Here is a 15,287-nt window from a genome sequence, read left to right on the forward strand (position 1 = left end):
ATGATAAACTAGCATGTCCCCATCCATCACTAACATTTTTTACTTAACTATGGCTCAAAATTCAATTATGATCATTTCCATACCATTTCTCTACATCATCTGCCAATGTCAAAAACAAAATGCACTAACTAGCTCATCACATATAATGTGGAAAACAGAAAGAAAAAAAAAATTACAGAAAAGGGATGCTAATACATATATGGATACCTAATAAACCAACAGATAACATATGCGCATAAATTGGATTAAATTAAAGAGATAAGGCTCAGCTTTGAATAAGGCCATCATTTTTCATAGCTTTTGTAAAAGATTTTCTAAAAAATGAAATTACATACAGATGCCACCACATCAATTCTAACAAGATATCAATAATTGATATAACTGGTGATGGCCTGCATACCACATAATTGTTCTTTTATTATATTTATCATAACAATATAGAACTATAAAATTTCCTTAAATCCTCTTAGCTTTGTTGATGGTTGTCACCTTCGACAACAAGTATCTGAAGAACAAGTATGATATGCATTTGCTGCTTTTGTGGGGTTCATCATCATAGACATTCGACGTTGTTAGGTTGTGGGTTAATTTCTCATGAGGACCATGAGACATTTATATGGCATTTTCGTTCTTAGCTTGAATGCATGGATGTTGCTCCTAATGGAATTATCACTGATCAAGATAAGGCCATGCAAAATGCAATTGAGATTGTTTTCCCTGGTACAAGACATAGGTGGTGTTTGTGGCATATAATGAAGAAACTGCCTGAAAAGTTAAGAGAGTATAAGGAATATGAAACATAAAGTTTAAGTTGCAAAATATTGTGAGATTCTTTACACGTGAAGAGTTCGAAGAAGGGGAACCAATTTGTTGATGTGCACAACCTTCACGGAATATGGTTATGGGATTGTACAAAGAAAGAGTACGATGGGTGCCTGCATTTCTTAAAGATACTTTCTGGGCAGGTATGTCTACTACCCAACGTAGTGAAAGTATGCATGCTTTTTTTGATGGGTATGTAAATTTCAAAACTACTTTGAACAATAGATAATGCATAGAGATAAAGTGGAAAAAGAAAGGGAGGCTGATTTTAGATCTTTCAAATCTTGGATACCATGCATAACTAATTACCCTATTGAGAAACAATTTCAAAGTGCATACACAACTGCAAAGTTTAAAGAGTTTCAAGAAGAGATTGCGGGGAAGATTTATTGTGAGTTATCTTTTCTGAATAAATGTGATTCATACGAGGAGTATCAAGTTTTGGAAGATGCTGGTTTGGAGATAGTAGTCACCGTGTTCCGTTTGCGATATACTTTGAAGAAAGTTCATGTGATATTCGTTGTACTTGTCATTTGTTGGAGTTCAGGGGGATTATGCCGACATGCCATTATGGTGCTGATTCATAGAAAGGGTTTCACACGTTCCGAAAAAGTACATTTTATGGCGTTGGAGGAAAAATATAAATAGATGTCATACGAAAATTAAGGTGATGATAATAGGTGGAGCATAACATTGAAGGACAACGTTTTGATAAGTTGTCAAATTTAATGCTGAAGTAGCCAATATGGCATCAAACAATGAGGAAGATTATAAATGTTGACGGAGTTTATGATTGACATGAGGAAAAGTTAGAGCAAAGGAAAGTGAGGGAGGCTTGGTATAAAAGTGAACATCTTTTCCACAACCAGTTTGAGTAGTCAAGATGGAGACAGTCCTCCGAAAGAGGGGAATAATCTAATATTAGTCCACAGCAGTTCGTAGCAAACGTCATCCTCCATTAGAAGAAAGCAATCAAGGTTGAAGAAATTGTACGTAGGGTTAAAAAGAAAAAATTACAAAAACAAAGAATTGGTATGAGTTATACACCTATGCTTACATGATTTTTTTTTTTTTTTGAAACTTTTTACTTATTTGAAGTTTAGAATAATATTGACTGATTATTAATGTGTTATGCTACTTTTAGGAAAAAGACATCAGTACGGTGACAAAAGGAACAGTTTCTTTCATGTACTTCGTGGCCAATGCGGAAACTCAAGTGTGTCGAATGATGTTGTTACTACCCAAGTATGGTTATGTATGTTGTATAATTTTAATTGGCTTAAGTTTTCTATAACGTGTGCTAAATTGTGGTTGTTAAACAATGACAGATGTCACTGGTCTGGTTCAGAATCTCGCTGGACAAAGTAATTTATCTACGACAGGAGTTTGAAATGATGAATATGTCTTGTTAGGGATGTTTGAATTGTTGGTAGGTTGAAGCATATAGAATTGTATTTGGTAGAAATTTTTCATGCTTTGGTTAATTTTTGCCGAATGTAGTTGAGTTGTATGCTGATTCAGTGTTTTTTTTTTTTAGTTTTTCGTCATTGGTTGTGTAGGGTAGTGAATTCATGATAATGACCTTAATGTAACTTATTATGAATGTTTTCAGTATATATTATCGTCACATTGCAGAATCCGGTTGTAGATAGAATTTTGGATATGCATTTCATTTGAGATTTGAATTTTGATGTCTTTGGGTATGTCTAGTATTACATATATGCATTCAAAAGAGTAGTTCAGATATGTTAAACAAAAGGCAATCTATTTATAACAAAAGACAATCTTTATCAAGAACATTCTTGAAATCAATCTATTTATAAACAAAGGCAATATAAATATAATCTTCGTACATAAAGCTAAGTATTTGAATTACACATAATCATAATTAACATTCATAGTGTGTTCCTAAGAATGTTGACAGAAGGAGGCTGTTGAGAAATTCTTTATCATGGTGCAGGGGGGGGGAGGTTGACTGGGAGGAGGAGGAGACTGTTGAGAAGTTCTTCATCATGCTGAAAATCTCTGTCATGTGTTCCCCAATAATGTCAATTTTTCTTCTATTCTTGATGCAAACGTATTGAAATCACTTTGCAATTGATCATGTTGTTCTTGCATTTGCCTCTCATACGTGAAAAACGCTCACTTGAAACTTTTCCATCCGCTCAAATCTACTTTCTATTTCCTCTAAAGTATGAGAAGACATATCTTCTACATCTCAGATGATCCAAGTCCAATACTCGTTCTTCTTCTTTGCGCACATAGATTTGTCCTTCATTAACCCCTTCTGGAACACTAACACCTTCCTGAACCGTTGCATGTCCCTCCATTTCATCCCTAATCACAACCATTCTCCTGCTATATTCTTTAATAAAACTCATTTATTCAATGTCACATCCACCAACACATATTAGCACTTGCATTATCTAAAGTTAAACTTATCACTTTATTAATAACATCATAATCTTCTAAAACTTCAACAATTTTATTATAAATTTGTTGACCACTATGATCCACATCCATTAAACTAAATCCTAATAAAGATTTATTTAATTTACATTCGTTATCAAAATAATGACTAGTCACACAAATATAATCTTGTTTAGTTCTACTATTTCAAATATCGGCAGTTAGAGCCACTCTAACATGGCAACTATGTTTTTTATTTTTTAATTCTAATTTTATTTTCCCAAACAATTTTATTAAATCATTTCTAGTTGCAGTTTTAGAATAACTTTTAAATCCTGGAAAAAATGAATTTTTAATAAATCTTTCAAAATATTTATCTTCAGCCATATTAATAGGTTGATTAGTTGCAGCAATATATAAAACTAATCAATAATGCTACGGACACCGGGATTCTACACCGAAATCTTACACCGGCTTACATGTCTCGTGACTCATACCAGACACGTTTCACGTTATTAAATTTTTCTCTAGTGAACGGCCGTTCATCAACTATGGACGGTCATTCACTTACATGGACTCCCGTCCATATTATATGGGCGGGAGTCCATTTACTATGGACAGACGTCCCCATTTAAAGAACGCCCGTTCATCAGTAAATGGAATAAAAAATATAAACAAAAATTAGGGACGGCCGGTCATAGGCTTTTGAAAGGATATTTTTCCCCGTCCATTAACAATCGTTTTTAAAAATTAAAAAACATTTAGGGACGGCCGTTCATCAGTTATGGACGGCCGTCCTTTAATTTTAGACGGGCGCCCGCAAATAAGGGACGCCCATCCATAATGTAAATATAAAAATTAAAAAAAAAAAAAAACTTTGGACACCCGTCCATAACCTGTGGACGAGTGTCCCTAATATGTGGATGGGCGTCCGTAAGGAATGGACGCCCGTCCATAATGTGGTTTTTAAAAATTAAATAAAAACTTTGGACGCCTGTCCATAACTTGTGGACGGGCGTCCCTAATGTATGGATGGGCGTTCATAAGGAATGGACGCCCGTCCGTAAGGAATGGACGATCGTCCACATAATATGGACGACCGTCCATAATATAATAAAATGTTATTTTAATTAATTTTTTTTTATTTGCAAAAAACATTAGCTTCTCCAATACGGCTTCCCCAAAAACCAGCGCGAAAATTCTTCGAGCAAAAGAAAAAAGAAAAAACTTCATTTTATATCTATTGCCGCCTTTTGCTTCATCGTTCTCGTTTGTTCTTCGCGTTTGCATTGCGTCTGCATTCTTCTCGAGTTTCTTCCTCATTTCCAGCTACCGTGACAAGAATGAAAGCTATAAATTTTTCGTCAAACAATTGTTTACAGTGGAAAGGGAGATAAGAAGATCAAAATTTGTCCAGATTAGAAAGATTTGTTGAGGTTGTTAACTGGTTTTTATTTAACTTATGCATTTATTTAGTTTTGTATTTTATTTTGGATTGAATATATGTTACAATAGAAAAAAACTGATAGAGAATATTTGTTGGTGATTGTTATGAATCAGATTCGTGAACGCGAACACTAGTATTAGTTTTGCATTAAATTACATAATATGGAAGAGTCTAGTTTACCTCATTTCAATGATGTTGAGGTAACTTGTGCTCGAAACCTTAACTTTTTCGTTAACATGATTTTAAATTTATTGTATCGTATTGTTTCTTTTGATGTGTTGTATTAGTACATTCTAATTTTGTCTATTATAAAACTATTAAATGATCAGGAAAATGAACGTGATGAATTAAAAGATATGGGATGTGCAGAGGAAGAAGTAGAGCCTCATATTGGAATGGTGTTTGATTCAGTTGATAGTCTGCTGAAGTATTACAAACGGTATGGTAACAAAATGGGATTTGAAGCAATGATACGTACGTCAAAGAAAGGCGATGATGGAGAGATGAGATATGTGACAGTGGCATGTTCTTGTTCTGGGAAGGAGAGATGTAAGTCCAGAAATACCTTGAAAAAACAACATGTTGCCAAAACAGATTGTAAAAGTCGGATTAGTGCAGCTTTGAATGGTGAATGCAAATGGGAAATTAAATTAGTTGTACTTAAACGTAACTATGATTTTACAAGTCCGACAAAAAGAAGATATTTCAAGGTTAACCGAATGATACAACCTGATGTGAAAAGGCAACTTGAAGTTAATGATGTGGCTAGGATTAGACCGTGTAAAAATTTTCAGACATGTTTAGTTGAGGCAGGAGGTGTAGCGAATTTGACGTTTCTACAAAAAGATTGTAGGAACTACATTGAAAAAGTGAGAAAGCTACGACTTGGAGTTGGAGATGCTTCGACAGTACTTGAGTATTTTATGAAAATGCAAAAGGAGAATTCAAATTTTTGGTATATGATTGATGTAGATGAAGAGAGTCGATTATAGAATGTGCTATGGGTTGACGCTAGATGTAGGGCTGCATATAAAGAATTCGGTGATGTTGTCACCTTCGACACAACGTATCTGAAGAACAAGTATGATATGCCATTTGCTGCTTTTGTGGGGGTTCATCATCATAGACATTCGACGTTGTTAGGTTGTGGGTTAATTTCTCATGAGGACACTGAGACATTTATATGGCTATTTCGTTCTTAGCTTGAATGCATGGATGTTGCTCCTAATGGAATTATCACTGATCAAGATAAGGCCATGCAAAATGCAATTGAGATTGTTTTCCCTGGTACAAGACATAGGTGGTGTTTGTGGCATATAATGAAGAAACTGCCTGAAAAGTTAAGAGAGTATAAGGAATATGAAACTATAAAGTTTAAGTTGCAAAATATTGTGTATGATTTCTTTACACGTGAAGAGTTCGAAGAATGGTGGAACCAATTTGTTGATGTGCACAACCTTCACGAGAATGTATGGTTATGTGGATTGTACAAAGAAAGAGTACGATGGGTGCCTGCATTTCTTAAAGATACTTTCTGGGCAGGTATGTCTACTACCCAACGTAGTGAAAGTATGCATGCTTTTTTTGATGGGTATGTAAATTTCAAAACTACTTTGAAACAATATGATAATGCATTACGAGATAAAGTGGAAAAAGAAAGGGAGGCTGATTTTAGATCTTTCAAATCTTGGATACCATGCATAACTAATTACCCTATTGAGAAACAATTTCAAAGTGCATACACAACTGCAAAGTTTAAAGAGTTTCAAGAAGAGATTGCGGGGAAGATTTATTGTGAGTTATCTTTTCTGAATAAATGTGATTCATACGAGGAGTATCAAGTTTTGGAAGATGCTTGGTTTGGAGATAGTAGTCACCGTGTTCCGTTTGCGATATACTTTGAAGAAAGTTCATGTGATATTCGTTGTACTTGTCATTTGTTGGAGTTCAGGGGGATTTTATGCAGACATGCCATTATGGTGCTGATTCATAGAAAGGGTTTCACACGTTCCGAAAAAGTACATTTTATGGCGTTGGAGGAAAAATATAAATAGATGTCATACGAAAATTAAGGTGAGTTATAATAGGTGGAGCATCAACATTGAAGGACAACGTTTTGATAAGTTGTCAAATTTAATGCTGAAGTAGCCAATATGGCATCAAACAATGAGGAAGATTATAATATGTTGACGGAGTTTATGATTGACATGAGGAAAAAGTTAGAGCAAAAGGAAAGTGAGGGAGGGCTTGGTATAAAAGTGAACATCTTTTCCACAACCAGTTTGAGTAGTCAAGATGGAGACAGTCCTCCGAAAGAGGGGAATAATCTAATTATTAGTCCACAAGCAGTTCGTAGCAAACGTCATCCTCCATTAGAAGAAAGCAATCGAAGGTTGAAGAAATTGTACGTAGGGTTAAAAAGAAAAAATTACAAAAACAAAGAATTGGTATGAGTTATACACCTATGCTTACATGATTTTTTTTTTTTTTTGAAACATTATTTACTTATTTGAAGTTTAGAATAATATTGACTTGATTATTAATGTGTTATGCTACTTTTTAGGAAAAAGATCATCAGTACGGTGACAAAAGGAACAGTTTCTTTCATGTACTTCCGTGGCCAATGCGGAAACTCAAGTGTTGTCGAATGATGTTGTTACTACCCAAGTATGTGTTATGTATGTTGTATAATTTTAATTGGCTTAAGTTTTCTATAACGTGTGCTAAATTGTGGTTGTTAAACAATGACAGATGTCCACTGGTCTGGTTCAGAATCTCGCTGGACAAAGTAATTTATCTACTAGACAGGAGTTTGTAAATGATGAATATGTCTTGTTAGGAGATGTTTGATATTGTTGGTAGGTTGAAGCATATAGAATTGTATTTGGTAGAAATTTTTCATGCTTTGGTTAATTTTTGCCGAATGTAGTTGAGTTGTATGCTGATTCAGTTGTTTTTTTTTTAGTATTTTCGTCATTGGTTGTGTAGGGTAGTGAATTCATGATAATGACCTTAATGTAACTTATTATGAATGTTTTCAGTATATATTATCGTCACATTGCAGAATCCGGTTGTAGATAGAATTTTGGATATGCATTTCATTTGAGATTTGAATTTTGATGTCTTTGGGTATGTCTAGTATTACATATACATATGCATTCAAAAGAGTAGTTCAGATATGTATAAACAAAAGGCAAATCTATTTATAAACAAAAGACAATCTTTATCAAGAACATTCGTTGAAATCAATCTATTTATAAACAAAGGCAAATATAAAATATAATCTTCGTACATAAAGCTAAGTATTTGAATTACACATAATCATAATTAACATTCATAGTGTGTTCCCTAAGAATGTTGACAAGAAGGAGGCTGTTGAGAAATTCTTTATCATGGTGCAGGGGGTGGAGGTTGACTGGAGGAGGAGGAGACTGTTGAGAAGTTCTTCATCATGCTGAAAATCTCTGTCATGTGTTCCCCAATAATGTCAATTTTTTCTTCTATTCTTGATGCAAACGTATTGAAATCACTTTGCAATTGATCATGTTGTTCTTGCATTTGCCTCTCAATACGTGAAAAACGCTCATCTTGAAACTTTTCCATCCGCTCAAATCTACTTTCTATTTCCTCTAAAGTATGAGAAGACATATCTTCTACATTCTCAGATGATCCAAGTCCAATACTCGTTCTTCTTCTTTTGCGCACATAGATTTGTCCTTCATTAACCCCTTCTGGAACACTAACACCTTCCTGAACCGTTGCATGTCCCTCCATTTCATCCCTAATCACAAACCATTCTCCTGCTATATTCTTTTTAATCAAACTCATTTTATTCAATGTCACATCCACCAACACATTATTTGCAGTAAACTTAATCTTATTTGCTGCATCATTAGGGGTGATCTCAATACCCAACTTCTCACATATTAACGTAACAAGCATCCCCTAATATATTTCTCCTTTTTCTACTTGAATCTCTCCCAACTTCTTAATCAATAACTTCGCTGAATTAACTTGCCTCCCTGCTACTGCTGCTTCCATAAACATTAAATCTTTAACCGTCACATTTCCATATGTCTCTTTCCTACCATTAAATGTATAAGTCAGATATCTGTGAAATCATGGCAAGATTCTTTAACTTTGTAGATTTACACCTATGTGGATGGTAAGTCCCTATCTTGGAAACATCAATCCAAGCTTGTTTGGAATCGCAAGTTCTAGATACGTTTTCCAAACCTTCAAAATCAAATCCTATCCAGGTTGCTAAATCTTGTAGTCTCACTACAAAGTTCTGATTCTTTAATCTAAAAAACATTGTATACGTCGGAAACTCATCAGTATCTGTCTCCATAACTTCCAAACTACCAAAAAACTCATAGATCAAATGCTTATATCCATCATATCTAATATTGACCAACTGGTCCTATTTCAAATTATTAATCCAACCATTCATTTCATCACCTAAACCTAAACTTGTTAGAAATCCTAAATCTAAACTTCTTCCAAGGCAAATATCTCTTTTCGACATGTCCTCATATTGTTTTTTATGTCGTAAGTCTCGAAATTGGATTGCAAATGACGATGTGCCTTCATGAGGAATGGTTGTATTTTTTGCTCTCACCATTTTCTGCTTTCTTCTAAAACCTGTATACATGAAAAATTCATCATCATAATCTGCCAAACCTAAACAGATTGTCAATTAGCTTTCAAAGTATTGCCCAAAATATAAATGACAAATTCCAAATAACAAACTGCCAAATTTACACATCTCATGCCCCCACAAATTTCTATATTCTTAAGATACTGAATCCAAGTATATAGAAGTTATACATATTCCCAGATCTTTGTGAAACACAAAATGATAAACTAGCATGTCCCCATCCATCACTAACATTTTTTACTTAACTATGCCTCAAAATTCAATTATGATAATTTCCATACCATTTGTCTACATCATCTGCCAATGTCAAAAACAAAATGCACTAACTATCTCATCACATATAATGTGGAAAACAGAACAAAAAAATTACAGAAAAGGAATGCTAATACATATATGGATACATAATAAACCAACAGATAACATATGCGCATAAATTGGATTAAATTGAAGAGACAAGGCTTAGCTTTGAATAAGGTCATCATTTATCATAGCTTTTGTAAAAGATTTTCTCAGAAATGAAATCACATACAGATGCCACCACATCAATTCTAACAAGATACCAATAATTGATATAACTGGTGGTGGCCTGCATACCACATAATTGTTCTTTTATTATATTTATCATAACAATATAGAACTATAAAATTTCCTTAAATCCTCTTAGCTTTTAGCATTAATATCATTTCAGATGCTAATATTGCAATATTTAATACATAATCATGAATTCATTCAATAGGATGCCAACATCATGATTCCATCTAGAGAGAAAAGATATGAACAGACCACATTAGGATCGTGGTCTGACCACCAATAATACTTACATATAAAACCTCCAAACATGTGCAAGAAATGATGGCAACAACTAAAATGGAATAGCACCAATACACTTTCATATGCATTCTAAGACTGTCTATTACAATGGACTGATAGCTTATGAAGGGAAAAAAAATGAGCATAAACTCTACTAGCAACAAAGCTATTAACCATTTGTGAAATTATGGACAAATGACATAAGAGTTAATACTTTAATCAATTTCATGGCTCTTAATCATTTACTGTGCTCATGATCCTTCACTCGCTAAGCTTTCCAAAATCGGCTTGGATTTCTTTGGTTGTATAAGTTGACTAGGTCTTGTAACTTTTCTCAAGCTTTTTACCACAAGAAATTACTCTAACTGCAAAGACCTTTGTAGACCATTTTGTGTTTATATATCTCAGACAATAGGTGTGCTAGACGTTGAAAAAGGTAGTTAAGACATTAGGAAAAGTCCACTGGATATAGGGGAGACGCAAGACAGGGTTCTTTCTATTTTATTTTATTTTTTATAGGAAACAACTAGATGTAAGAAAGGGTTCATCAACTTCAGGACCAACTTAATTTTATGGAACTAATCTATTTACAAGCTTCAACTTATTGAGTGCATTCACCAACCTAGATCTAATTGGCTACAGAACTTGAAACGCAACAATTTGCCACATGAAATTCTTATAAAAAAAGATGCAAGAAGACATATGACCATAGATTTGCAATTGAATCAATGTATATATCAATTTTCCTTTCATTGTAATTCTTAAATTATTAGCATTTAAAATAAACTAGAATGAGGCATAAGACAGTGCATTCGAAGCATTTAAAATACACTTTCAAATTTCCACTAATATTCTTCCTTTAAAAATTGAATCTCTTAAAATATGTACTTTATTTAAAATTAAAAACTACAGGTAAAGGAACCAAAATGCCACTAATGTGCGCCATTCCTAAGAGCCTATACAAACGACCTTCAAAGAAAGTAGATCACACAACCAACAAAAACGTAAGCTTTTTCCAAGCCAAAAACACTCAAAACAGAACACTTCTATTTATCAATCACACAAACCAGTCCCACCAAATTGACTGGATTTCTCTTTATCAACTCAACTCCATTCAGCACAAATTTCAAATCCAACACACTCATCCAACATAAAAAAAAAAAAAAAAAAAAAAATTTTGAGAAACCACAGTGACTAATTACCAATGGCAGATAAGGAACTTGAAGAATCACCACAGCAGATGAGGATCTTCGACGAAGAAGAAGAGCACGACAGATGAGAACTTCCAAGAAGAAGAAGAGCGCAGATGGAGAATAAAGACGAAGAAGAAGACCGCGACTGTGTTTTGATTTTAAAATCTTCCCCCAACATTTTTTAACCTAATATATTTTTAATTTTTCTTTTAATTATAGTACAAACGCCCGTCCAAAACTAAAGGATGGCCGTCCATTTCTTATGGACGAGCGTCCATAAATAAAGGACAGGCATCCATTCCTTACGGACGCCCGTCCACAAGTTATGGATGGGCATCCAAAGTTTTTATTTAATTTTTAAAAACCACATTATGGACAGGCGTCCATTCCTTACGGACGCCCATCTGCACGTTAGGGACAACTGTCCACAAGTTATGGACGGGCATCCAAAGTTTTTTTTTTTAATTTTTATATTTACATTATGGACGGGCATCCCTTATTTGCGAGCGCCTGTCCAAAATTAAGAGACGGCCGTCCATAGCTAATGAACGGCCGTCCCTAAATCTTTTTTAATTTTTAAAAACGATTGTTAATGGACGGGCATCCATTAAAATATGAACGCCCGTCCAATATTTAGGGACAGCCGTCCATAACCTATGAACGACCGTCCCTAATTTTTGTTTATATTTTTTATTCCATTTACTGATGAATGGGCGTCCTTAAAATGGGGACGCCTGTTCATATAAATGAACTCCCGTCCATATAATATGGATGTGAGTCCATGTAAGTGAACGGCTGTCCATAGTTGATGAATGGCCGTCCATAATTGATGAACGGTCGTTCACTGGAAAAAATTTTAATAACGTGAAACGTGTCTGGTGTGAGTCACGGGACACGTAAGCTAGTGTAAGATTTCGGTGTAGATTCCCGGTGTTCGTAGCATTATTGAAAGCTAATTGTTCCCTATATACATCAGAATTATAACGCCAAGTAGTACCCATATTAGTTATTCGAGTTTGATTGGTTTCTCTATTTCCATGTTGAGCAATATGTTTATTAGATGCCTTTTTAAAGTACTAGTACCATTACCTGAATCAGCTTTATAAATATTTCCACAATACTTGCATCTTGCTTTCTTCACTTGAACTCCATTTTCTGTCTCGTAAAAGTTATCGAAATGCACCCAAACGTTTAATGTGTGTCTGTTGTCGATTTCAACTACAGTTGATGAACCTGCTTCAGCTTGAGATGAAGTTGGACGAGGACGACTTCTAGAACCACCAGGAGCTGTAGCAACATGGGGAGGAATCGGGGGATTATTATGAGGTGTATCAGATTCTGAGACTGAGAAAGCGGGACTATTTGAATCTACTGCATTTATGTTAGTAAATTTAGGGGGACTAGGATAGTAGTTTCCTTCACCATCGGAATTGACGGGATAGAAATATCTATCCATTGTAGTTAAAAAAAAAATTGATATAAAAGAAATACAAAAATTAAAGAAGGAGAATTGGAATTTGGAAATATGAATTGAAAATTGCAAAAACTAATAAAAATTAAAATGAGAGCAAATTGACAACAAAGAGAATAATTGAGAGATTTCAATAGAGATTAGAGAAAATGAGAGAATTTAGGATGTGAGAAAATATGAAAGTTTAGGGCCTATTTATAGAAAAAAATGGGAAAAGAAAATGACGAAAAAGACCCCTCCAACTGCTATAAAACGGCTATATTTCAAGGGTAAAAGGGGTATTTGAAAAAAAATTAATTTTGTATTTTTTTTATTTGTTTTTGGCCAACCCGCCGGGTTGGCAGATTCTTTTAAACAAAAAAGCAACCCATTGGGTTGCCATATAACAACCCGGCCCGCCCGGGGGTTGCATGCGGGTTGGGTTCAACCCGGCCCACATTATAGGTGGTCCGGGTTGAACCCTCTTTAATGCGGGCGGGGTTTGAGTTGACCCGCCTAACCAGGCCCATTTGTTCCACCTCTAGTTGGCATAACTTTTTGCAACATCAAGTACGTAAAGTTCCAACGGACAGGCATGTCCGTACATAACTTGTTTGGTCGAATCCGCAACTCCTCTTGGCGACAATATTTTACGTACTCAATCCATCTTGTATTGTTATCGGCGATGAATCCGATAGCCATGCACACCCTTTCAATCCTCGAATGTATAGCTTCTAAACCTGCTTTAACAATCAAATTGATGATGTGACAATCACATCTCTGGTGAAAAAATGTACCGTCACCACACAGATCCAATCTCTTTTCAAATAAAGAAATTGTCGTAGTGTTGGTAGCTGCATTATCAAGTGTTAGCGCCATAACTCCTTCAGTTGATAAATAATCTTGCAAAACGTCAATAATTGTAAAATAAATTATTTCAGCACTATATTTAGCAAATAATGGTTTAAAACCTATCAATTTTTGTTGTAAATGCCAGTTATGATCTAGGTAATGTATTGTGGCACTTAAAAAATCTGTTTTTGATCTAGCAGCACATATGTCTGAAGTAGGTGCAATAGATATATTCCTAAAATTTTCAAATTCTATTTTAAGTTGATCTCTTATTTCATTATAAAGTTTTAGTATGTCTCTTCTACTTGTACCTCTGCTAACAGGGCTATATGCTGGACAAAAAGCATCTTTAATCAATTCAACAAAAAAGGATTTTCAGATAAAGAAAGAGGAGAGTCCGTAGCAACTATGTATCTTGCTACTGCCTCTCGTGCTTTGAGTGCATTGTAATGCGCCATTGAGAGAGTTAAGGATTGCAGATTAAAATTAAGTTGAGTTTAAATTTGCCTACTTGGTGCGGTTGAAGTTGAACCAGACGATCTAAGTTGCATAAATTGAGGGTGATTCTTCTCCAAGTGTCGCCGCATCGTCAAGGTCTCGTACTCAGCACTGATAACAGTTGCACAAAAATTACATACCCCACACATTTCTTCCCCCTCCCCATTTGACTTTGCCTATTTTGATTTGGTGAAGTATTGTCGTACCCCGGACACGACCCTCTTTGATAGTCTTGCCGTGCCCGTGGTGTCGTAGCTCGCTTGTGTTTGACTACACACAGTCCTAACCGTTTCTAGTTGTGGAATTTCTGCCTCTAGAAAAGGTGAAAATGGATTGAACCCTTCCATTCTTTGGTGGATAGAACATAAAACTCATTTTGGGATGATCCTTCAAATACATAATTTTGGGAATCCATTATAAATTTATGATAAAATAATAAATAACTAAAATGAAAGAAATTGAATAATATAAATAATAGATGAAATTGAAAAATGGAAGAAATTGAATAATAAATGATTAAATACAAATATAAATTGAAGAGAGTTTGAAAATTGGACTAGAGAGAATGAGGGATTGTGAGTTGTGAAGAAAATGGAGGAAAATGACACACATTCCTTCGCGCCCCACCCCCCCACCCCCCCCCACCCCCCCCCCCCACCGGGGGGACGCGCGCGCACAACACACAAAAAACTGTTGAGCCAATGGCTGAAGTTTATATTTTTTTTTTGTAAAATATCAGTTTAACCCCATATTTATTGTCAATTTTTAAAACAGGAGGGTTTTTTATGCCAGGGGTGTATAAAAAATTAGGGGGTAGGGTTTGGAGGAGGGACCAACCCAAGGACTGGTCCCTCCTATTGGGCCAAGGTCCAGGTTTGGGCCTCGGCCCTATAGGTTTGATCATCCCAAAGACCAATCCTGGGTCCCTTTTTTGGGCAATCCCATTGGGCTTGGACCCTAATTCCCAACTCTACCCCAGAATGCAAAATAAACATACACAATCCCAAATCTATTAAAAAAAATATTTTTGTGCTAAAAGAATAAACCCAAAAACAAAATACCACTTAGAACTTTTACATACAATGCAAACACGTTCCAAACAACATTAAAATTCCATAAACAATATATTTAATCAAAACTTCACTC

The sequence above is a fragment of the Pistacia vera genome, unplaced genomic scaffold (assembly GCF_008641045.1).
Source record: "Pistacia vera cultivar Batoury unplaced genomic scaffold, PisVer_v2 Contig910, whole genome shotgun sequence".
Classification (NCBI taxonomy): Eukaryota; Viridiplantae; Streptophyta; class Magnoliopsida; order Sapindales; family Anacardiaceae; genus Pistacia; species Pistacia vera.